This window comes from Pelodiscus sinensis, chromosome 13 (assembly GCF_049634645.1).
Source record: "Pelodiscus sinensis isolate JC-2024 chromosome 13, ASM4963464v1, whole genome shotgun sequence".
NCBI lineage: Eukaryota > Metazoa > Chordata > Testudines > Trionychidae > Pelodiscus > Pelodiscus sinensis.
In genome coordinates this window covers 34,363,657-34,388,010 of record NC_134723.1, presented here as the reverse complement: position 1 = coordinate 34,388,010, position 24,354 = coordinate 34,363,657, and the positions used below count along the sequence as shown (strand labels likewise).

Genomic DNA, 24,354 nt, shown 5'->3' with positions numbered 1-24,354 from the left:
GAACATCATTTAAAATAGCCCCATTATCTCTTAGGGAGGTACACCACAGTTTCATTCCTCCAAGAAGCAAATGCAGAAGTAGGTAAGTACTTACTTATAACAGCAATCAGACAGCTATACTTTCCTTGGTTAAATGATCTTTAAACCTGCATTTTCAGGTTGCTTTTTACAGTAAGATCATAGGGAAAAATCTTACCATATATTTTTAAAATGTGTATCTGTCTGTCTGCCTGCCTGTCTGTGAGTCCATTTGTTCAAGAACTCCTCCTAAATGGTAAAAGCTGGGACCACCAAATTTGGTATGCAGCTTCCTTTTATCATAACTTAAAGCATGGTCAGGCCTTGGTTGTGCCAGGACAGTGGGATGTGCCTGGAATGTGATTGTTTCTCATAAAATGGAAAGAGGGGGTCTGATAGGAGGGAGTTTGTACTATACAATAACCATAAGGGGCAGAAAGGGGCTATAGATGGGGACGAGGGCAGCTATCACCCCACTGGGCCAGCAGGGTGGAAAAAGGGATAGCTAGCTACTATATGTTTCAGAGAGTTTGTTTTGTTTGTTTGTGTGTCTGTTTTTCTGTGTGTCTGTCTCACAGCCAGGGGACATGCACCTAATGCTGTTCCTGCTGCAGCTGCTATGGACAGGCGCTTCTCACCTCGCCCCAAGCTGCTGCAGTGAAAGAGCTGGAATTGTTCTCTCTCCCCGAAGGCTGCCTGCATCCTGAACCCCTCATCCCCAGCCTGACCTCAGAGCAATGATTTAAATGAAGAGAAACAAAAATTATTTGAGTTAAGGACCAGAGCAACAGCAGGTAACTCTTCTAGTATTATATATTATGACAATATTGCTGTATATTGAGTTGAAAAAAAGAAACAAATGCCTTTGAGGGGAGACTCTGAAATGACTTTTTTCTCCAAATCTTTCCAAAACCAAATGTAACTATCCCTCCTTTCTCTCCCCCTTTCCCAGTTCTATGCAATGTGTGTCTCTAATAAGAGAAGAGTGAGAGGCATAAACCCTGTCTAGTTTCAATGAAACTCGTGGTGGATTTCTCAATTCATAGTACAGGTTAAACCTCTCTAGTCCAGCACTCTCTCTATCCATGGTCTGGCATGATTTTAGTTAGCAGGATGTCCACTTTTCATGGGTGTGGTCAAGTTTCCTGCTGTCCCATAAAGTTTGTTTACAGCCACCAGTCCTGGCTCTCAGTGTTCTGTGCTGCTATTTAGCTCTAATTTACCCCAAATGTGTTCTAAGAGCCCAGTAAGCAGTGGAAGGGTTGGCAATGCTGCTAGACAATACTGACCTCCCATGATCCGGCACATTCTCTGGTTCGGCACCAGTCGAGTCCCAAGAGCACTGGACTGCAGAGGTTCAATCTGTATCATTTACTGACATCATGAAATTATTTTGGCCTTTTCCTTTTGTCTCTTTGCAGTTAGGGTATTTTCCCCATGAAGCTAAAATCTCTGTCTTTAAGGTGAAATTGGTTTTCCTTGTAAGAAGTAAAGAAACGCAGATCCTGGTCCCATAATCGATGTTTCATTAATTGTTATTTTATTAAAATGTTTTATTAGAAAGTGATCATCAGGTTCTTGCAAAAAAAAAAAAAAAAAACCCCCAAAAACCACAAAAAAACACAAAAACCAGCCACTTTGGTAGGCTAGCTGGCAGGTATCGTATGCCATAAATGGCATAATCAGATGGCAAAATTATTCCATACAAAATATGTTGTGTCAGTAATACCTTTTATCACTTAGCATATATGTAGTGCTATTTGTCTGTAACCAAATTGTTTCCACTTACTGACATATTCTGAAACAGCCATGAATCTTTTGGAATAGAAAAGAAAGGGTTGTGTGAGATGTAGTACCCACTCTCCAGTAAGCTATGAATGCCTGTAATAGCGTAATGTAACTAAACCAAAACCTAGGTTGGGAATCTACAGCAACACATGCATGTGAGTGTGTGATGGAAGGAAAGAATGTGAGTGAGAGTCACAGCATTCTCGTACAGCGTGGCATGATGCAGGTCATTAAATGCTTGATTATGACAGTGACTGTGTGTCCACGTAGGAGGGAGTAAGAGCCACTCCTTCATTTCTGCCTGGGCTGCCTGGACTTTGCCACGCATCTACATACTTCCAAAGCCCCTCACCCCAAGGCAGAAGACCCAAGGTGGTTTTAATCTCAGCTCCACTCTCCAACACTTGCCAATACAGCTAAGCCATTGCAAGGGGTACCATAATTTACTGCTGATACTTACTCCTCTCCCCTTTGTTATTCCTCCTGTGAGGAACAAGCTGTCCTTTGTAAGACGACTAAAGGGTACAAAACTAACTCTGGTTTTGGCACTCTGACTTTATATAGTCATATCTCGCTCCACTGAAGTCGGAGGAGCTTTTGTCACTGACTTGAGTGGAAGAGGGATTGGGCCCAAATTACTTTCTCACTTAACTAGCAACCCAGGTGGAACAGTCATTTGAACCAGTGACAGTGAAGTTCAATCATTAGAGCCCTGTGTGGATACAAAACTGGTATCCACCTCTGTAAAAAAAGAGGTGTGGACAGGGGTGGCCCGTGAGCCTAGGCAAACTAGGCAGTTGCCTAGGGTGCTGCTGGCCCAGGTGTCCGATGATGACATCACGGCCACTGACGGCCGTGCGCTTTCGTGGGTATAACCACTTCTTTAACCTGGTCTTAAATATCTCCTGTGATGGAGATTCCACAACCTCTCTGGGCAATTTATTCCAATGTTTAAACACCCTGGGCTCGTCTACATTGGCCCCTTTTCCGGAAGGGGCATGTTAATTTCACGAGTCGTAATAGGGAAATCCGCGGGGGATTTAAATATCCCCCGCGGCATTTAAATAAAAATGTCCGCCGCTTTTTTCCGGCTTTTAGAAAAGCCGGAAAAGAGCGTCTACACTGGCCCCGATCCTCCGGAAAAAAAGCCCTTTTCCGGAGGATCTTATTCCTACTTTGAAGTAGGAATAAGATCCTCCGGAAAAGGGCGCTTTTTCTGGAGGATCGGGGCCAGTGTAGACGCTCTTTTCCGGCTTTTCTAAAAGCCGGAAATTTAAATAAAAATGTCTGCCGCTTTTTTCCGGCTTTTAGAAAAGCCGGAAAAGAGCGTCTACACTGGCCCCGATCCTCCAGAAAAAGCGCCCTTTTCCGGAGGATCGGGGCCAGTGTAGACGCTCTTTTCCGGCTTTTCTAAAAGCCGGAAAAAAGCGGCGGACATTTTTATTTAAATGCCGCGGGGGATATTTAAATCCCCCGCGGATTTCCCTATTACGACTCGTGAAATTAACATGCCCCTTCCGGAAAAGGGGCCAATGTAGACGTAGCCCCTGACAGTTAGGAAGTTTTTCCTAATGTCCAAACTAAACCTCCCTTGCTGCAATTCAAGCCCATTGCTTCTTGTCCTATTATCAGAGGCCAAGGAGAACAATTTTTCTTCCTCCTTGTAACACCTGTGTAGGTACTTTAAAACTACTCATGTCCCCTCTCCGTCTTCTCTTTTCTAAACTAAACAAACCCAATTATTTCAGTCTTCCCTCATAGCAGGGCCGGCCCGGGCCATTTTGGTGCCCCAGGCGTAGGTGCACGGCGCATGCGTGGGCTGGCCCGGCCACGACCTCTGGTGTGTAGCCCAGAGCCCGCCGTGCATATGCTGCCCAGCCACCACTGTTGGCTCGCAGCCTGGAGCGGGCCACGCAGGACCCCACAGCTATGGGGGGAAGGGCGCTGCTGGCTGGTGCCGCGGGGATGGGGGGGACCAGCGCTGCGGGAGCCAGGCGCACGGCACCTGATGGCAGCTATCAGGGATGCCGCGCGCCCCTTACAGCTGCCATCAGGCGCCCCCCATCGGTTGGCACCCGGGGCAGCTGCCCGGCTCGCCCACCCTTTAGTCCGGCCCTGCCTCATAGGTCATGGTTTCTAGACCTTTAATCATTTTTGTTGGTCTTCTCTGGACCCTCTCCAATTTCTCCACATATTTCTTGAAATGTGGGGCCCAGAATTGGACACAATACTCCAATCCACATTCGCAATCCACATCTACATTTGCAGATGCCCTTGGATATAAAACAGATATCTGCAGATCTGCAGTGTACTAGATATAAAATTTGTATCTGTATCCACATCCATATCTGCACAAATGAGTTGCAGATATCCACATTCACAGAGACCCCCAGATATGAAGCAGATATCTACAGATTTGAAGGGCTCTGTCAATCATTTCAGTTGCAGGGCCGAGGGAAGCCAGAGGATGTTTTTGACAACATTCTGCCTGAATCTGGTTCTTGCATATTTCTGAGTTCTTCAAATTTCACTCCCTCTCCTTCTACCCCAAACGAAACTTTGAAAGCCTGCACCATCTTTTGGAACTTGCAAAATCCGCTCACATAGCACCTGGCAATATTGGACTCTGGACTTCTTGTGTACAACAGGAATGCCATAGGAATAACCTTCAACAATGTGTGAGTAAAAAGGGCAGGCAACATGCAGCCAGCCACTTTTATAGCATCACCTTCTGGTGCCACTTCTAAAAGTGGCCAGGATATTTTTAGGACCTTAACTCCTTCACACTATGATCCAAACAGTCAGAGTGCCAAGCAGAGGCATCTGCAGCTGTGAAGGCAGGAAAAGAGGAGCGGCAGCTAGCAAATCTATCCAACAATTGGGGTACGTCTACACTGACTGTGTCATGGCTAAGACAGACACCACATGCCCAGCTAGGAAGGGTATAAACAGCAGTATAGATAGTGAGACAAGTAAGAGTGTCCTGGCTGCTCCAATCCCCATCGTACGAACCCAACACAGCTCTCTACACACCCAAGTGGTGCTCCCCATGTCTACACTGCAGTTTTTAGCAGTGTGCAGCCCTACCGCTGGAGCTTTTTCCTGCAGAGTGAAAGAATCTGGCAAGGGGAGACCATGGGGAAAGGCCTGGCAGAGACCTGCTGCCTCTGTGTGCCTGTGACTGCAGCACGCAGCTACACAATGCAGTGACAAAGGTGATGATATGGCGCAGGTCTCATCCAAGCTTCCCCTCCCATGCGCCCAGAGTTTACCAGAGCCTTGTGCTGCCCAAAACTGGGGTGGGGGGTGGAGCTAACACCACCGCAAGCTCAGTGCCACCTGGATGGGGCACAACCAATGTGCCCTCTAATCGCTTCCCTCCACATGTGGATTTTTTTCCATCCATGTGCAGAATATTTTGTTATATGCACCGAGGCATGTACGAATGCGCACACGGCTACAAGCAAAACACCTAGCAGTGGGCACTCTGCTAATCAGTTGGGCCATGCTGGAGTCACAGCTTACAGGGAACACTGCTCAGCTCTGAAGGCAGCGCTGCCTGCCAGCAGCAAATGTCGCAGCTGCTGCTGGTGGACTACAGGCAGTCCCCAGGTTATGTACAAGATAGGGACTGTAGGTTTGATCTTAAGTTGAATTTGTATGTAAGTCGGAACTGGTACATATTGTAGGGGAAACTCTAGCAAAACATTACTCCAGAGCTCAGTTTTATTCTCCCACACCTCACTTCCCTCAGTCCTTTATTCTCAAGCTGAGGTGTCTGCTGAGAAAAGCCGCTCCGCGTCTCCCTGGTCTGCTGGAGGGGGGCGCTAGCTTCGCGTCTCCCTGGTCTGCTGGAGGGGGGCGCTAGCTTCGCATCTCCCTGGTCTGCTGGGGGGAAGCAGCTAGTGCGGGGTTGCCTCACCCCGTTTGTAAGTAGGGATCCGATGTAAGTCGGATCCATGTAACCCGGGGACTGCCTGTACTCGGCTTTCCGCTGACCCTTTGCAGCAGCTGCTGCTACCGCTCTCTCCTCTGCCCAGTTTTGGTGAATAAGGAGCGGCAGCCAGGTCAGAGCTGAAAAAGGGGAGTGTACCAACCCAAACAGGACACATGGTCAGCCCACCTGCCTTCCACGGTGGCATGTAGCTACCTGTGTATTGCCCATCCTCTGTTTAACGGGAGCAGGCAGCTGCCTCAGGGCAGTCACAGATACTTTAGGGTTGCTCCACTGGAGGATTGTGAGCAGACCAGGGAAGGCTGTTGGCTTCCAGTGGGAGACACCAGACCATCCTGTGGCTGTGTAGACAGAGGGTGAAAGCCTGATGCTAAAATCTGTGGCAGGCCTCTGCTTCCTGGCCAGCAGTTGGCTCCCCCTCAGCCCTGCCACTATGAGATCCTCCATGATTTTCAACTGGGATTTGAGCAGTGCCTGTAAAAAAGTGTGAGGGGACTGTGTAGGTGGGAAGGAGCTACCATAATCTGGCAGCAAGCGCTTTGGGTAGATAGTGTATAAAGTGTGCCCCTTGGCAACCTGGCTCGAGTTTTCTTTTCTTTCTCTGGGTCTGCCTGCAACCCCTGACAGCTAAGCACTGGATGTGGGGCAGCAGGGAAGGGGGTTTGCCACTGACGGGCCACTGTTGAAGACTGGCAGGGGATAACCACTGCCTGCCTGATGTGTCACTATGCCCCAGACGCTGCCACTGAGATGGGAATTAAAGCGTTACAGCCGGCTGTCCTAAGCAAGTTAAACTGGCCCCAGTGGAGCCCAAAGGACCACAGCATGGCTGTGTCTTCAAACTTACCTGGGACACCACTGGGCCATGTAGCTATTGGTCCCCAAATATCATCCCCAACCTGTCCCACCACAGACCCACCACCCTCTACCTGGTAGCGGGTTCTCACAGTGAAGCGGAGGATGCCTCAGCTGGGCTCTTCTTCATCCATGGAGGTCAGGTGCCATCAGGCATGGTCACGGATCCCCTCACCTTTACCCTAGGCGAGGGAAGACATGAAATGTGTCCCTCTTCCCCTCAGTGCCACAGGGGGCAGCACAGAGCTGCTCCCTCCTTCCACCCTCAAGGATTTTCCTGAGAGCCACAGAGACAGCACACAAAATGTGGCTACTGTCACCTCTGAGGGGGAATCCAAAATGGTTTCTATCTGCCCTGCTGACCCCATACAATCAGCTTAGCCAGGGAGACAACCAACACCAATCACAACCAAAAAAAAACCCCACCCAGCATGGAATCCCCAACAGCAAAACTGCCCCAAATTGAAAAGTAAATTTCACATTAAACATTCGAACATTTTTGCGGATGTACAGAGCATGAATGGTATTTTTTAAAACAAACCAAAACTACCAGAGAGATTTACATGCAAAATTTAAATTTTCATTCCATTGTTCCAATTTCACAAATGTTTTACAAGTCGAAAAAAGATTTTTTTTTATAATGAAGGAGGAAAAAAAGACAAAAGGAAACTTAAGTATTTCACTCAGCCCCCATGTTCAGACGTTTGTAGTTAACAGTTCAAGAAATCTGCACAAGATCTCATTGTTAAGGGACAAAGCTGCATTCACAGTTATTTTCTCTACATTTGTATGTTGTTATTTATCATTGTTATTTCTTATTTGTGTTACAGTATCAAGATCAGGGCCCCACTGTGCTAGGCGCTGTACATATATAAAGTAAGAGACAGTCCTTGTCTAGAAGAGGTCATGGTCTAAATCAACTAAGGAGGAAAGAAAGAAACTATTATTCCCAGTTTACAGAAAAGAAACTGAACCACAGCGAGGTTAAATTATTTGCTAAAGGTCACAGAGGGAGTTTGCATCATAACCAGGAACTGAATGAATGTGTCCTGAGGGCCAGTTTAATGTTTGAGCCATAAGACTGACCCTCTTCCCTAGGAGGCTAATATATGTATTAGCAACATAGCTACATAGTATCAATTTCTGCTGCTCATTGCAAAACTAGCATTTTTACTATCCAGAGTCTCCTAACAACAAACCAATATTTCAGGAACTTTTTTTTTTTCAAACTAGTTTAAGCTGTTGAATCACTGTGACATTTCCTTTCTTCCCTGCATTTTGTAGTAAAGCTGCAAGCTGTAATGAGTATTTAATGTACACAGGCTTGGGGAAACGACAGCAGCTTCCTACTCTCTGTATCAGACCCCGCTCGTGCAGCAGGAATGGCTCGTGCGACTGCTAAAGACAAGTTGAAATGTCATTTTTGCTGGAGAGGAAATGTAGAAACCCAGTAGGCTGTTTCACTATGTGATTCTGCTGGTGAAACCACAGCAGTGCAGAGTCTGGTGTTTGCTTCCTTACACTCACTGCCTCTGAAAAGACTTCAAGAGATCAGTTAAGTGAAAATGAAAAAAACAAAAATACGACATAAGCACCCACGCCATCGTAGCTTTTCTTACAAGTTGCTGCTGCTGACCAAAGGCAAAATTCTGTCCTTCTGCACCAGATGTTGACAATATTTTGCTCTCCTGTTGGGAGAGCCTTGCAATGGGATGGAGGGGAGCACAGAGTTTTGATCTACTTCACAGATCTAAAATTGGCAGGCAATCCCAACATGGCAACTGCCCATTCCCAACCCACCATACCTCTTTCCGCCCATCTGGTATATCCCATACCCTGATTTCTCCCAGTTTCCCAGAACATCCACTCCCAAGTCCTACCCAAGCTTTGAAAACCTAATTGCAGGTTCTTGTTGGGTCCCAGCCTTGAACATAAGAACTAGATACATTCATGGAGGTTAGGTCCATCGATGGCTATTAGCCAGGATGGGTAGAAATGATGTCACGAGCCTGTTTGTCAGGGGCTGGAAATGGGTGATAGGAGAGGGGGTCACTTTTCTGTTCATTCCTTCTGGGGCACCTAGCATTGGCCACTGTTGGAAGACAGAATACTGGGCTAGATGGCCCTTTGATCTCACCAAGTATGGTTGCTCTCACGTTCTTATGTAAGTTTGGGTGCAATAGAACAGAAAAAAATCAATACACTAATTAGTCGTATAATATAGTTTTGCACTACTATCATGTAAAACACTGTGATTGTAAAGGAGAAGTAGAAGCTCATCGCAACAGTTATAGATTATTGTCTATAAAATGACACACTCCTTTCTTTTTGAAGAGGTTGCTGTGTAGTTCCAGCCTGTTGAATGTCCTAAACAATTTCAGCCCTGCAGCCAACAAAACAGCCACAAAAATCCCTCAGGGAATCAAATCTCACAATCCTTTGCACTCCCAAGGGATGGTGATATATAGTGGGATGATGTTTCAGCCATTTTGGGGAGCACGGACCAAAACAAGGTTGAGGCCCATGACTGATCCCAGCTTCTACACAATTTCCAAGATGTGTTCTAGGATTCATTCACTGCTCTCTTCTACGTTGTCATCTTTCTGCACAGTGACTCAGGGGAACACATTCTTGAGCTGTATTGTCTTGTAGCAAAAGGAACTTAAAACTTGAGGCAGGTACCCTGGCATTCTTCCTGCCTATCCAGGCTGAGAGTCAGCAGCTAACCACAGGCTAAAGATAGTAAGAATGAAGCTCAATCTCAAAAGTGACATTCACGTGTGGTTCAAGGCTGCCCCTATCACTACTCGTCTCTCTCTTTTACTTAACTCGATGGCAGGACTATGGGATGACAGGAAATCCGGTTGACACATTTCTCACTGCTGTCACAACCCCCCATATTCATGCAAGTTAGGAAAGCTCTGATGGACCATAAGCAGAAAGTGACAAAACAATGTAGAGAAGTAAGGAGCAAGCCACCTTGGTGATACTCTTCCTTATTTTTCATAAATAGCAGAGTGCCACGCTTGTCGCTCTCCCAAGAGAGGCAGCGAGGAAGAGGGGGTCACTGGAAGACAGACTCTTCTGAATGCAACTAGGCCATTCCCTGCTGGCATGTTTCAGGGCAGCTGGGGGAGCCAGGCAAAGAGCTGGCATTGAAAACTCTAGAATTGTAGGAGTCAATGGAGGACACAATAATAGATGTTATCGGGCTGTAAAAGGGTCCTATGTCAGTGAGTGGGGCACTGCTGACTCCCTAACGTGCCCACAAGTCCGTGAGGCACACCTCGGCCAAGCGACAGTTTGTGAGGCCCAGCCCGGGGTCAGGCCAAGTGGACAGACACAGGGTTAATACAAATAGTCACCAGTTCACTGTTTATGGTGCAGCTCTGAGTCAGGGCAACAAGTGTCTATCACCACTCGTCCAGCAATCAAAGCTCTGGCTGGGTCCCAGCCGGACTGGGAGTCGGGTCTCCTCACTCTGGGAGAGCCAACAAGTGCAGCGGTTTTGCCCCACAGGGGGGAACCTGCCACCCAAAAGGCGGGTGGCGGGGGGGGGGGGGGACACAGGCCCTCCCTATTCCACCACATCCCAGCTCAGGGCCCTGATAGTGGTGGCCTTGCAGCCACTAGGTCGGCAGGGATCCAGGCCGTTACACGCCGAGGGTCTAACTGATTATGGCGATGTTCCGGCAGATCCTCGGGCGACAGCGGGGCTGGCATGGTGTCCATGGGCTCTGATTCAAGCGAGGCTCCAGGTGGGCCAACCCAGTCGTTGGTGCCCGGCACGGGTCCCAGCAGGGTTAACATGGGTTCAGGCGGCAGCCAGTGTCTCCACAGTCCAGGCCAAGGCTCCAGGGTTGGCAGGGGTCCAGGCAGTCCAACCCAGGCCTCAGGCCGGGGGCAGCACAGCTGAGGCCTTCGCTGCAGGAGCCCGGGCCAGGCATCTGCTCGGCTCAGCTCCCTGGGTCTGACTGAGCCTGGGGCTTTTATAGTCTCAGACCCACCCTTTGACTTCCTGGGGGCGGGGCTAGGTGTGGCTGGACCTGCCCACCAAGGGGTTATAGAGGGTGTGTCCTCTTCCGGGTCAGCAGGCAGCCATGTTACTGTCCCAGGCTCGTTACACAGGTCCATTTGCAAACGTGAGTTCCCACACTATCATTCCTTTATTAACTGGCTATTAATGGTCCCTTCTGGCCTTAACCTCTGTGAATCTATTCCGTTCCTCCTGTGCCTCTTTTACTTTTAAGTGACCATCCAACTTGTCCAACAGTGATAAAGATATCATACTGAATCTGGGACCAATCCTTCATTGAAGGCTATGGGAGTTTTGTCTACTGTAGGACTGCAGGAACAGGCCTTCCCTTTCTTGTGTCTTCCGTAACACCTGAGTAAGTTGGAGTCAACTCTGTTCTCACAAGTCTGGCATCAGCCTCCTGGCTGGCCTGCCATACATTCTGCCTGTTTTTGCTAGTTGTTTTAATCGAAGAAATGGTGTGGATTTTTTGTTACTCTTTCTCTTGATTTACTGTCCGTAGTCACTGCCTTAGATGCTTACTCATCCAGAGAGCATGCACAGCAGTACATGATCAGAGCTTGGTTTTGGCTTTGTCTACACTACAAGCTTTTAGCGACACGGATGTGTCATGAAAAGTCGAGCTGTGTAACCACTGTTTGTCAGGCCTTTTGCTGACATAATATACTTCCACCCACAGGGGGCGGTGGGAGCTTTGTTGGCAAGAAGGTGTTCACACCGGCGCTTGTCATCAACAAAACTTCTGTCTTGCGAGGCAGGGGAAGGTCATTTTAACATCTCTGAAGGACAAGCACTTTGTTGTTCAGTTGCGGTTTTAGAGGTGAAGACAGGGGCCTGGACTTGATGACCTCTCAAGGTCCCTTCCTGTTCTAGCGTTCTATGATTCTATAGCCTTCAGTTTTAAAGGATTTCTAATAGTTTTAGAAATCAGCGTTGTGTAGTAATTTCATGTTTTTCCATAGCCACTTGTTAATTGCTTATTTTATCTCTGAGCGCTGCCACTGATAAATTTTCCCGCTAATTAAAAGACTCTCTGTTTCCAAAAAAACTCTGATATCCCGGAAAAACTCTGTAGTGTAGACATTGCCAAGGTGATCATCCTCAGAGCTCCTTTTTGACATGTTTTAACAAGTTGGGCAGGGCCGGGAGTGACCACAACAATGCAGCAGAAAGGGAGATTATTCTTGAACATTTTTCCTCTAACAATACCCAGCTTTATTCTTTCTCCATTCACTGACAATCTGAGAAATAGTAGGTGCCTTTGTTATTTTGGCCTAGTTCTGGGGGGTTTTATTTACAAAAGTGGTGGACAAGAGTTATTGGACCTGCCTGTTCACTGCCCTACATGTGACATAATCATTTATACCACTACCAGATGAGTGCAAAACATGATCACATCTGAATTGGAGCTTTTTATCTTCTTTCTGTAAGTGAAGATAACTTAGATGGTGCAGAGAAGCATCGATTGAAGAGTAGTGTTGGGAGGACACTTTGAACAGTAAAAATGCAATATAAATATGAATTCATTAAATATGAATCAGCATTAGCATTGTGGGAGATCCCATTTGTTCTCTCTCCCACTGCTTCTCTTTTCAGCACTTTCTCTTTGTCTCCCCTTGTCCCATACCATTTTATTGATTGTGTCTGTCTCTTTTGTTTTCTTTGCATGGAACTGAGGTGTGAACACTTGCGGGTCTTCTTGACTGGGTCACAATTTTGGGCAGATCCTTCCTATATCATCAGTCTTGGGTGCAGGTCAAGAGTTTAACCACTTTACCAAAACCGGATTTTTTTGGCTGGTCTACATTCTCCTCTGCCTCAAGAGGCCTGCATTCATAATAAATATAGACTTCAGTGGGGTCACGTCCTATGCACAAGCCAAGTCAGATCATGGCCACAGAAATACAGAGGCATCCCACGGAAGAAATGAATGCAGTTCTCCAGAGACAGATAAGGTCCCACAATGAAATGAAAAACAAATGATTACTGCAAAAGCACAGGGCTCTAACAGTGCCATATTGCTTTCTTTCACTGGGCTTTCTCTATAAATAATGTTAGAGTTTGTGTTTGCAGTGGAAAAGTCTAAACCTCTTATTAGATTTCATTGGAGCTAGGCCAGTTTGCACCAGCTGGGCGTTCCAACCTTCCCATTTGAAACTGATTTGGAACATGGTATTTAGCGTGATAAAAAGAAACCTCGATGTGATATATGATACCGCGTCGCCTCCTCTTCTTCAGGGCTCCGTATGTTGCTGCTTTTCTCTGCATCTGGACAATATGCAAAATATGTTTTTATTTATGCCTGGCTTTATGTCTTTACTGAGCACAGGCTGAAATGCGTTCCTGCTGTGAGTCAGCAGACTTACACCATGGAAGAATTTGGTCCTTTGGGAGCCAAGCTCTGACTTGTTCCTGCCGTCCTTACTGGAGTGAAATCCTGGGGCGGGGGGCCAGTAGGCCCATAGCACTGGGGAGCCCGTGATTCCGCTGTGCAGCGAGGAGCCAGGATAGAAAGGGGACACCCAAGCTGTGTGCAGAGAAGAATCAAGTTCTATGGGAGCCACCCGCTAGAGGTGCATGAAAGGGCCAGGGTCTGGTGCAGCTGGCCAAGGTTCTGATGATGGGTGAGTAGAAGGCAGGGATCCACTAGCTGACAATGATGGGATGTAGCAGGGGTAACCTGCAGCCGTGGTCAGGAAACATGTCTACCGGAGTGCTGGCAGGTGAAGGTCCATACCTCAGTCCCTGCAGGGGTACACGAGAGCACAGTCCCTTTTCTCAGTGGTGCGTCATTTGCTTTTTACACCAACATGCCCAACCAGACAAAGTGGGGCCCAAGTAACCACGGGGGGAGATGCAAGATCTGGCTCCCCACCTGTGCTGCTGCTTTGGCGAAACATCGAGTGCTGCTGGAAGGCACATGACGATGTAAAGCGCTTCTACCCCATGTCTATACACGACTCTCTGGCTGGGTGCTTTTCTCCCTCCGTCAGGCAAAACTTTGCCGAAGACACAGTCACCAGTGTTCTCTGGAAGCTGGGCACTTGTGTGGCTGAGCACGAGAGGTTTCAGTGCTGCCCCGCTGATTAGCAAAGCGCCCACAGCCAAGTTTTGTGTTTCTACTGGTGGTGCACATCCACACATGCTTTGGCACACACACAAATTATTCCACACATGGATGCTAGTCACAGATACCAGAGCTAGGCCCTGATAAATGGAGTAGATCCATTGCTCTTATACCACTCTGGGCAGGTAAGAGCGTGGGGCAGCACCGTGGGGCTACAAAGGATCAAGGAGCAGCAATCTGGGAGGAGATGCCTGAGGAAAGCCGGGAGAAAAAAGAGAAGAGGAGCAGCTGGGAGCTGCCAGGGGATAGTCTAACGTGGAGAGCGAGGGGTGGAGACGGCTTGGTGGCTGAGCTGAAGGCAGGAGACCAGCAGAGGAGCTTATCAACACTGGTATCTCCATACCTAGACCCAGAGGAACCATGAGGGCCAGGTGGAAGGAGAGGCGCATCCCTGGCTCTGACGGTCTCAGCATGTGAGTGTTGCTGCTGGGAAGAGCAGGGCTGTCCCCTGGCTGGCAGGGTTGGTGAGCTCCCAGTTAAAGTACTCTCTGATCTACTGACAACAACTGCTATAGAAAACTCAATCAGACTGGAGGGGAGGGGGTCCCTGAGGACAATCTCTGTGGAGCTTGAAAACTTGTCTCTTCCACAACCAGAAATTGGTCCATGAAAAGATATTATTCCACCACCCTGGATGTAGGTAGGCATGGACTGAGCTGTCAATTGACGGATCTCAGCTTCTATGATGCCGTTGGTATTAGGAATGTCAAATATCGGTTAATTTAATAGTCGAGTAACCTCATGAATTTTTATTGGTTAGTTGACTAGCCTATAGTCCCTTGGTTGGGGCTGGCAGCCACTGTATCAGAGGCAGCAGTGCAGGGTGGCAGGCAGGAGCTGGTCCAAGAGGGGAGCCAGTTTAAAAAACAGCTCCCCTTCTGGACCTGCTGCCTGTTGTCCAGTGCTGCTGCCTCTGATAAGGAGGCAGCAGCATGAGGTGGCAGCAGCCACTGTCTCCTGGACCCAGTGCAAGATGGAAGTGAGCCAGGTGGCCAGCCCACCTGGCTCCTAATACACTTTAAATGCAGAACTGCAGCAGGGGTAGGTTTTGGACCTGGCAGGAGCCAGAACTGAGCTGGGCTGCTGACCAGCCCACAAAAAATTTACTGGCAAGGGTGGGGGGAGGGAAACGCATGCAGTCTATAGCATTAACCTATAAGCTTTTGCTTATCGGTTAATTGACTACACTATTACATCCCTAGTTGGTATGCGACTAGGCCAGGGGTGGGCAGAAGGGCCTCTGTGGGCTGGATGTGGCCTGCAAAGTGGGTGGATCCAACCCCCGGAGGCCCTGCTACTCCCCCGTCCTCAGGCCAATCAGGGAGCAGCTGTGGCTTAGGGCAGCCATGGCCAACTCGTGGCTCGTGAGCCATATGTGGCTCTTGCCCCCCAAAAGTGCAACTCACAAAGCTGCTCCTGGGCCCCCCCCAACAGCCCCTGCTGGTCCCCCCCTCCCCAAACAGCCCCTGCCGGTTTCCCCCGACCCCCGGCTTTCCTGTGCTTACTGGGGTTGGAGCTGTGGGATTTTAAAAATGGCTCCCAAGATGGCAGCCGTCTTAAAGGGGCAGCCTCCTTTTATAAAAAAAAATTAAATGTTTTTGTTTGACAATTCTGTTCTGGGGGGCTTTTTTTTATTTGCTTGACAATTCTGGTGCGGCTCTTTGCATTAGGGGTAGGGGAGTGAGGGATGTCTCCTCCCACACAAGGGGCACATTCACCTTGGGAGAACATGGGGTGAGGGCAAAGGCACTCCCTCAGCCCCAGACCAATCATTGTCTGGGGGTGGAGAACTCGGAAATATATTGGCCCCTCCCCTTCCGCTCAATGCCCCGCCCCTTCCTGTACGGCTCGGGGCCACTTCAAAAATTTTCAGAGTGGCCCCCGGCAAAAAATTATTGCCTACCCCTGGACAAGACCAATCCTAGATTGGCAAATCCAATTACAGATGCCACATAAAAGTCCACCACTTGAGGTGCAGTACACTCTTTTTAGATCCTCGACTTTTCTTATCATGCCTGGATACGTTCACTCTCAAAACATTTGAGAGCCTGTAAAATAGTTTTCTTCCAGAACAATCTGTCCTGTGCGACAAGTTCCATGATTTCTTTGTTACCTGGATTAGGGCATATGGGTTATATGGGGTTATATAGGTTATATGTTTGCATCACTGCAAACATAAAATCTGGGTACTAAATTACTATGAGCAGGGATGATTTTATCACCTCATCCTCTAACCCAGCGGTTTTCAAACTTTTTTTCCTCATAGCCCAGTTGAAGAAAATTGCTGATGCCCACACTCCAACATAATTTGACTCCAGTGTGGGCTCTGGGATGGAGCTAAGGATGACAGCTTTGGGATGTAGGAGGGGGTTCTGGCTTGGGGGGGGGGTCAGAAGGGGCTTACCTGGGAGCCACTCCCAGTCAGAGGTGCAGCAGAGGTGTTAAGGCAGCTTCCTGCCTCTCCTGGCACCACAGGCCACGCCGTGCCCCAGAAGCAGCCAGCAGCAGGTTCCTAGCCGATAGGAGTGCAGAGCTAGTGTCAGGGTGGGGGCAGTGTATGGAGCTCTGTGCACTGTCGTCCCCCTCCCCAGGAGCCAGACCTGTTGCCAGCCACTTGTGGGGTACAGCGCAGTCTGCAGTGCCAGGACAGGCAGGGAACTACCTTAGCACCCCCCACTGGTCACCTGCAGAAAGGAGACCCAGCGCCTGACATTCCACGACCCACGCAGTTTGGAAACCACTGCTCTAAAGCCTGCATATTGCATTAAGGCAGAAGCAAATAGAAGGGCCATGCATTCACACCGCACACTGCAGTGAGAGTTGGCTGCCGGCCTCAGCAGGACAAACCTTAGTTAGTGAACGGAGATCTCAGCACAGAAAAGGAACAAAAGCAAGACCCTCCAACATGAGCTGCTGGGCTGCCCTTCAGCGTGAGGGACCCCAAAACGCTTTACTCCCAAAGGCGTAACACCGACCAGTGCTTGGGGCATGTCGGGGGGAGCGACACTTGAGAGAGTTTGGGTTTGGATCTGTGCGCAAAAAGGGATTTAGAGCTGAACTTTGTGCCCCCTGCCTAATGCCGCTTGGCTCCGAGTGTGATTGTTCCCACTGCCACAGGTCCCTGTATGCTGCTTTTCATTGCAGTGGCCACATATGGCCAAAACTTCAGCTGAGACTAGCACGACAGGGAGCAGAAAGGCCCTACAACCCAACCTCTTTCACCGGCTATTCCAGCTGCAGTTGGAGAAGCCCGTATCCTGGCTCTATGCCACTAGGAAAGCAGGAGCTGCAGGGTGGCGTATCATGGAACAACCATAACACCGTGGAGAATTTGTCTCAGATCCTCAAATCTCTTCAAAAAGAAGCCTTCAGCCCTGAAGCAAGGCCTGTCCTTCGTAAGGGCTTGGAAAGCATCTTGCACACAGTCCACCCATCAGCACATAAGTAATCAAAAAAGAGGAGAAAACAGCTGTGAAAAAACGCCTGGAAATTACGGTACTTACCAGCTCTATTCAAATTGCAATAGAGTTTTCGGGAAATAGACTGCGTACAATAGGGGGAAGCGTTTGTGTATTTCTTCCTCTCTGCTCTCTACAGGATACCAGGAATGAGTGGACAAGGGGACGGTAACAAGGACTAGGGATGTTCAAAGTCATTTTAATAAAGTAACTGTGCAACCGCTCAAAAACCTAGCGGTTACACGCACTGTGTAAAGCTTCAGATTGCAGAGTGCACAGCGACATCCGCCCGGGAGCGGGGCAGAGTTTAACTGATAATATTAACAACTAAGTGTCAGCTTATTGGTTAATCGGTTAAACTCAAAGATCCCTAGCAAGGACTAATTCAAAGTCAAATCTAAGGTACATGCATGGCCCTGTCATGTCGCAAGCATGCCTCGTCCCGAGGCAGTGTGGCCCAATGGCCACAGTCTATAACACAGACCTAGGGTTTGGGGCAGCACAGCCTGATGGTTAGAATTACAGGGGATTTGGGGCAGCAGCCACAGTAGGAGGGGGCTAGGCCCACGCTACTCCACCAGACCCCGACCCAGGGCCCTATCAGTGGGGGAGTGCTCCACCACCTCACTTGCTCAGTGGGGAATCCCACTGCAATAAACTGAGCTCATTCGGGTGGGAGATACAACTCGCCCACCCTCCCTGGGTCACTTCCTACCAGTTCTGACATTCGGGTGATCCCTAAAGTTTTAGGTTTGTCAGGCTCCTCAGCATCAGTCTCCTCCTGCAGTTCTGCTGGGCCGGGAGGCTCAATACAGTCTCCTGGGTCTCTGGCTCCCATCATCTGGGTTTCCGGCTGGTCCACCTCTGGAGATCCTCTAAGGTCCTTCCTCTCCAGCATCCAGGCCAGACTGCGTTGAGCTGCTCCATTTTATACTGCTTCAGTCCTTGGAGCATGCCCAAAGTGACTGGAGGGGTGGGATTTCCTCCACCTTAAGGGCACTAAGCCCTCCTGACCCAGTGGATGGTATACCCCCCCTGTCACAGGCCCCCATCAACATACTATGTGACCATCTTGCAGCGCTCTTAGCCCATGATGCAGATAGGGAAGTGCGGCACAGGTGCTAAGTGACTTGCCCAGGATCATACAGGAAGACTGTGGCAGGGCACAACAATAAAAGCAGGTGCCCCAATTCCTAGATTAATGCCATATTCCCTGGCCAATCGTTATTCTCAAAGTGTCGTAAAGCTATCTAAGGATTACAAAGGGGCCTTCCAGGTATCTGCATATACCCATATCTCCTTCCAATGCATGGAACTTGAACTTTTGCAAAGTAAATATGCCTGGACTGAGCCCATGCAGGCCACAGCTTTAATCAGCAGAAAATTATTTTTGACAGTCATCACCCTCCCCAGCTCTCCACAAAGGCTTTCCAACGGAAATTCTGATACAGTGTTCAAGGGTAGGGGCATAAATGGGGCTGCTCTACTTGAGGGGGGCAATGCTTTGCTATACAGTCAATTAAATCCTTTGGGGGGAAAAGGTAAATGTTCATTAAAGAGGCAATTTAAGGAGCAACTTTCATCCTAGTTAAAGTTAATCCCTGAAACCAATGCCTGATTGCCTGTTAAAATTTTCAGGAGGTGTTCACCAGCTCATAGAGAGCTTGTTCTTTCAGTTTTGTGATTTCCTAGGATTATTTTAAGGTCAGAAGAAAACAACTGGGCTCACATGTCTGCATAAAGTAGCTACAGCATCTTCACTTTAAGGCTTATTTGAGTCTCTGCCAGCCACCTGCGCCGATGCGGAACGTCTCCTTGCAAGAAAGGGACCACAAAGATGTAAAAACAAAGCCCAGAAAATAGGTGAGTGGGCTGCCATCTAAGCTAAAAACAGCGCTGGTCTCCACTTTCATCCTCCGAAGAGCAAATGACTACAGGCTGCCACTGGCTGTACGGCTATGTGTACACTCGCGGCTTCCTGCGAAAGAAATATGCAAATGAGGCTAAGCCTGGAATATCGCCGAGCCTCATTTGCATACTTAATGAGCCACCATTTTTGCAGAAGAGGCTCTTGCTCCAGAAGGAGCTGTCTACACTGCCCCTTCTTGTGCAAGAAAAACACTCTTGCGCAATGCCGTTATTCCTAAAAATAATCGGCGTAGCGGCATTGCGCAAGAGTGGTTTTCTTGCGCAAGAAAGGGCAGCGTAGACAGCTCCTTCTGGCACAAGAGCCTTTTCTGCAAAAATGGCGGCTCATTAGGCATGCAAATGAGGCTCAGCAATATTCCACGCTTAGCGTCATTTGCATATTTCTCGCGCAAGAAGCCACGAGTGTAGACATAGCCTAAGGGTGTATTTCCTAAAGCTGAGGTAGAAAAACAAAGGCTAGAAAGTCTGACCTCTCCAGGCAGCAGACAGAACACACCTGCCACTCATTCCAGCCTCCCTCGCCACAGTCGGGTTTCTGGCCTCCAGTCGTTGGAGACCACGGACTTGCTTGAGCAGGGCAGCAAACTGGTTTGTTGTCAGGTGCGGCAGGTATCCTAGGCAGGGGGAGGCATTGCCTTCCCAAACCATCAGGCATGGCCCTGGCCACACTCCCCCCACCAACACCTACTGTAGGTGTACTGAGGCGGAATGTTCCTACCCCAGAGTGCCTGCCTTCCCTGTGCCCTGGGGCCAGGGGTGTTAAAGCCATGTGCCTCCCACCCTCCCCATAGTGCTGTTGGGGGCTGGGACCATGCACTGCCCCACACTCCTTGGTGTAGGGGGGTGGGGCTGGGCAGAAGGGTTGGGAGGGCTTACCTCCCCCTACCCTACCTTCACCCACCACCCACGTTTGTTGTGTTTCTTCCAGGGAAAATGTAGGTTGCAAATGAAAAAGTAGGGTTTAGGATTTTCCAAGGTGCATGAAGGAGGGAAGCACCCAAATCCCAGTTGAAAAAATATCCCTGAGCACTTGGAGTCAAATTTACAAAGGTGGCAGTGATCCAGGCTGCTAAGTCTCATCAGAACCCCCTGGAACATAGAATAGTGATAGTGCTACATAGTCCTGTTTTTTGTTTCACTGGAACATAGGCACTTTAAGGTCTACCCCATCTCCCTGAGGCTGCACTGAAAACTTCACCTTTATACCAGTTGCAGGGGAGCCGACAGCTTCCACAGGCCCCCAGGCAAGGTGTCGGAGAGGGGAAGGGACGGTACCTCGGGCAGAAGAGGTCTGGCCCCCTTCAGGCTTCAGAGCCCTGCAGAGCATGCGGCGTGGTGCTCCAGTGGCGATTTCAAGGCCCAGGGCTCCACCCAGGGCTCCAGTAGCAGCAGCAGCCTTTGAATTGTCAAGACTTGGGGCAACTGCTTCCTTCCCTCCCCGCTGTGTCATCAGGCCTGCCCAGTTGTATTTCTACTATGGCCACTGTTTTACTCAACTGGATGAACAAATGGCTTTGCAGGGATTACGTCAAGGGAATATAGTTTGCCAGAGATTTACAAAGCTTCCTCATATTGAATTTGGGCATCTTATTCCTAGCAATGTTCCCTCTCGTCTTTTCCATCAATGTGCAGAATAATTTTATGTGCCCTGGGGAATGTGCAGATGTGTACCACCAGTAGAAACAAAACCTAGCTGTGGGAGCTCTGCTAATCCGCTAGGTGGCATTTGAATCTCTCCTGAGCAGCTGCACACGCGCACAGCTTCCAGGAAACACCGCCGCCCAGATGGGTGGCTCTGAAAGCCTATTTCTAAAGCACTCCTCTGCCACAAGATGTTTGGAGCACCATGCAATACTGAGAGCTTATAGAGTGCAATGAAAGAGCCAATCAAAATTAAATCGCAGCCACTAACCTAAGAGCAGCAAACCAAGACATAGACATGGTAGTTGAAGGACAGTGAGAAATCAAAGCAAGGGGCTGTCACTGACAGTCAATCAAACATACCTACCAAACATGGCTTAAAAACAGGACTGGTTGGCCTGAAACATGTTAGGGAGAAGTAAAACTCCAGCCCTTCAAGGCTACCACAGTAAAGGTCCAATCCCTTCACGTGCTAACATAAGGCACAGAAATGGACCTCTCAGCAAACAGACTGCTGGCTTTTGGGGGAAGGGCTAAGATTGAACTGACTAGAGAATGGAGCCACAAAATGTCTCTTGAAATTAACAGAGTGGGTAGTTGTGTTTTCATACTTGTTTTTGCTAGTCTCAAGCAGTGTTCCCTCTAAGCTCAGCACTTGGGAAGCCGCCCAGGAGAGATTCAAATACCATGTGTTTATATTGGTGGTGCACATCCACACAAGCCTTGGTGCATGGAACAAAATTTATTCTGCATGTGGATGGAAAAAAAGGGAAGATAGGTCTCAAGGTAAGCTTTTATGGGTGTCTTAGTCCTTAGGTGATCAATGCCTGATGGGATTCCCTGCTCCCCACAGCAGGGTCAAAGAGGGGGGCAGCTTGGCCAACCCAGAAGTCCATGGGCCTCTTTGGCAGAAACTGAGTGGTTCCCCGCCCTCCAGCTTCACTTGGCTCTCCTCTTGTGCAGCTGCTCCACAGAGAACATCTCAGAGGGCAGAGCTCCACAGCCCATTACTGAGTCCACCACGGTTTGGGACTCCTTTCGTTCGGGTAACTCCCATTGCTTTATGCTCATAAAGATTCGTTCCTGCTGATCCTTGCTGCTTCACCTCTGCTGAGTCACCCGACCACATCACGAGTCCCAGGCAGTGTTCCCTCTAAGCTGACTGCTCGGGCAGCCAAGCAGGAGAGATTCAAATGCCACCCAGCTGATTAGCAGAACCCCCAGCCCCCAGCATGAGTTTCTACTAGTGGTGCACATTAACACATGCCTTGGTGCACATACAATTTATTCTGCACATGGATGGAAACAATTAGAGGGAACATTTGTCCCAGGTGAACTAATAATGGGTCTTCCAGGTACAAAGCCAGCAGCCTACTTCTTCCCTGCAAAGGGTGCAGCAAACTAAGCCATTGTTTGTCTATATCTAAAGCACCTCTCACCACCATGCTTTCTCTGGGGGAATGGCCATGAAACATACATGTACCCACTGTACAGCATGGTCTACGGCAAGAACCCTTGGGCTGGGTAAGGAATGTGCTACAAGAAATATTAAGTGAAAATATGTAACTACTTTCCTACATCAGCGTAATATAGACCTTGGCAAAGGCCTAACGTACACATTGATTTGTATTGCAGATGTTTCTGTCTTATCAACAGTGCCTTATTAAACACCATACTCTCGTGGAATTTTGCTTTGCTGGTGGAGTAGAATATTTAAATACACATGCTCCTTGTATTGTATTTCTGACAGGATTGGATATTAACTACAACTTGTCAGTTGCAGTAGCAAAACACCCTCCTGCTGCTCCCCTCTCCAAAGTTTTAAAGCTCCAGGTTTTGGAGAAATTTTATGAGAATGAATTGACAAAGCAAAAGTCACAAAAGACAAAAGTCAAATTGTCACAGACTTTATAAATAATGATCATGATAAATTAGAGCAACTTCACAATGAGAAGAGTAAAACTAGTGTATTAGATCATCTCTTGGTTCTGCCCAACTCTCTTTTAAAAGTAAGGCTGAATGTGGCCCTCAGTTTCCAGACTTTAATGCGCAGTCATTCTGCAGGCCTGTCCTCATTTCAGCTCTGCCAGAGACACAGGCTTGAGTTTTTGAAGAGATTTGATTTGTCTGGGTTGGAGTCTCTAGGGGGAAGCACGTGAGGTTTTTTACACGTTTCGCCTGTTGTTTTAACAGCATTTCTGTGTTGCTTAAAGGGATAGTACCAGGATTAAAAAAAAAAACTCTCCCTTCCAGAATTCTTGTGGGTCTTTCATGAATGATTTGGCAAGAAGACAGGCCAGCTGCTACCCCCAGCTCTGTGGAGCTGGCATGCTGCAGCTCCTTTGTGCGGCTGCTGCTGCAACTCCCCACAGCCCTGCTGAAGAGAGTGGAGCCCTGGTAATTTACACCAGGTGAGGACACACAGGGCCCATGGTGCACAAGTGGGGAATAGGCTGGGGGCAGGCTCATGGTAGAGGGGTGATCTCCCCTGAGATGAGGCTACGGGAAGGGATTAGTAACCTTGTCATAGGAGCCGGGTGCCTTCTCTGGATGTACAGCTTGGCTTCAAATAGGAAGCTAGCTGGTTCTTAACAGGGCTGTGCTAAGAACTCATCCCATGTAGGAATCTTTCTTTTTCCTATCAAGGAAGTGAGGAGCTTCACACGGAAACATGCAGCCATCCTCTCTGCTGCAGGCCCACCCCGAGCCATAAACCCGGGAGAGGTCTCATCTTGCCCCCTGCGCTGCTAGTGCTGACTCCCTGTAGCTTCACTGGTGTAAGGTCAAGCCCTACGCCAGTATGTTTAGGACACTCCTGGGGCAGTTCAGACAGCCCGTAGCACAGACCTCCTCCCCGCTCCTCCCGTGCCCACAATGAGCAGGAAGCTGGTGCACTGGGACAGCCGCTTATCATGCTGACCAGCAGCGTCTGTTTCCTTGCGCTCCGCTGGCTGTTTGTCGCCTTCATTTGTGGTCTCATCTTCTGCGACCATAAGCCCTTTGGAGCTTGGACTGCCTTTCTCTTCTTGTTTGTTCAGCATCTAGAACAAAGGAGGCCTGATCCCAGAGAGCGACCTCTTGGAGCTACCACATTTCTGGCTTCCTTCCAGGCCACTGGGCTTTTTGGTGTCGTTTTCCTTGCTTGTTGTCAGGTTTGGGGGGTGAAGTGTGAGAAGGGAATCCAGGGCGCACAGACGTAGGACGCTGCAGGCCTCACACACACAGCTTGTTCCCCTCTTTAATGATACAATATCCATGAGCTAAGTTCCCTCTAAGCCGCGTGGCAACCTGTTAAGCACTGTGCAGACACTCAGGGCTGCAGTGAGGAGAGATTCCTCTCCTCCAGCCCTGGACCTGCTGTGGTGGAGAGAGAAGCTCTGGCCCGAACCCAGCCCAGCTGCAGCCAGGGGAGAGGTGTTCCCGTCCCATGACCCCAACCTAGCCTGGCCCAGACGTGCCACAGCCAGGAGAGAGGCACCCTTCCCCCGGCCCCAGCCAGGCCTGGCTTGGACCTGCTGTGGCCTAGGGAGAGGTGTCTCTATGCACA

At 49.0% G+C, this 24,354-nt stretch overlaps 1 long non-coding RNA gene across 3 annotated transcripts in view; it reads right to left on the bottom strand.

Annotated features, from left to right (window-relative positions):
* Positions 1 to 3,272: 3,272 nt before the first annotated feature.
* LOC106731460 (uncharacterized) overlaps positions 3,273 to 24,354 on the bottom strand; it is a 43,461-nt gene continuing 22,379 nt past the window's right edge. For all 3 annotated transcript variants that reach the window (XR_012906932.1, XR_012906935.1, XR_012906934.1), the window contains one exon: positions 3,273 to 13,397. This is a non-coding gene — a long non-coding RNA (uncharacterized LOC106731460). The remainder of the gene's footprint in view (positions 13,398 to 24,354) is intronic.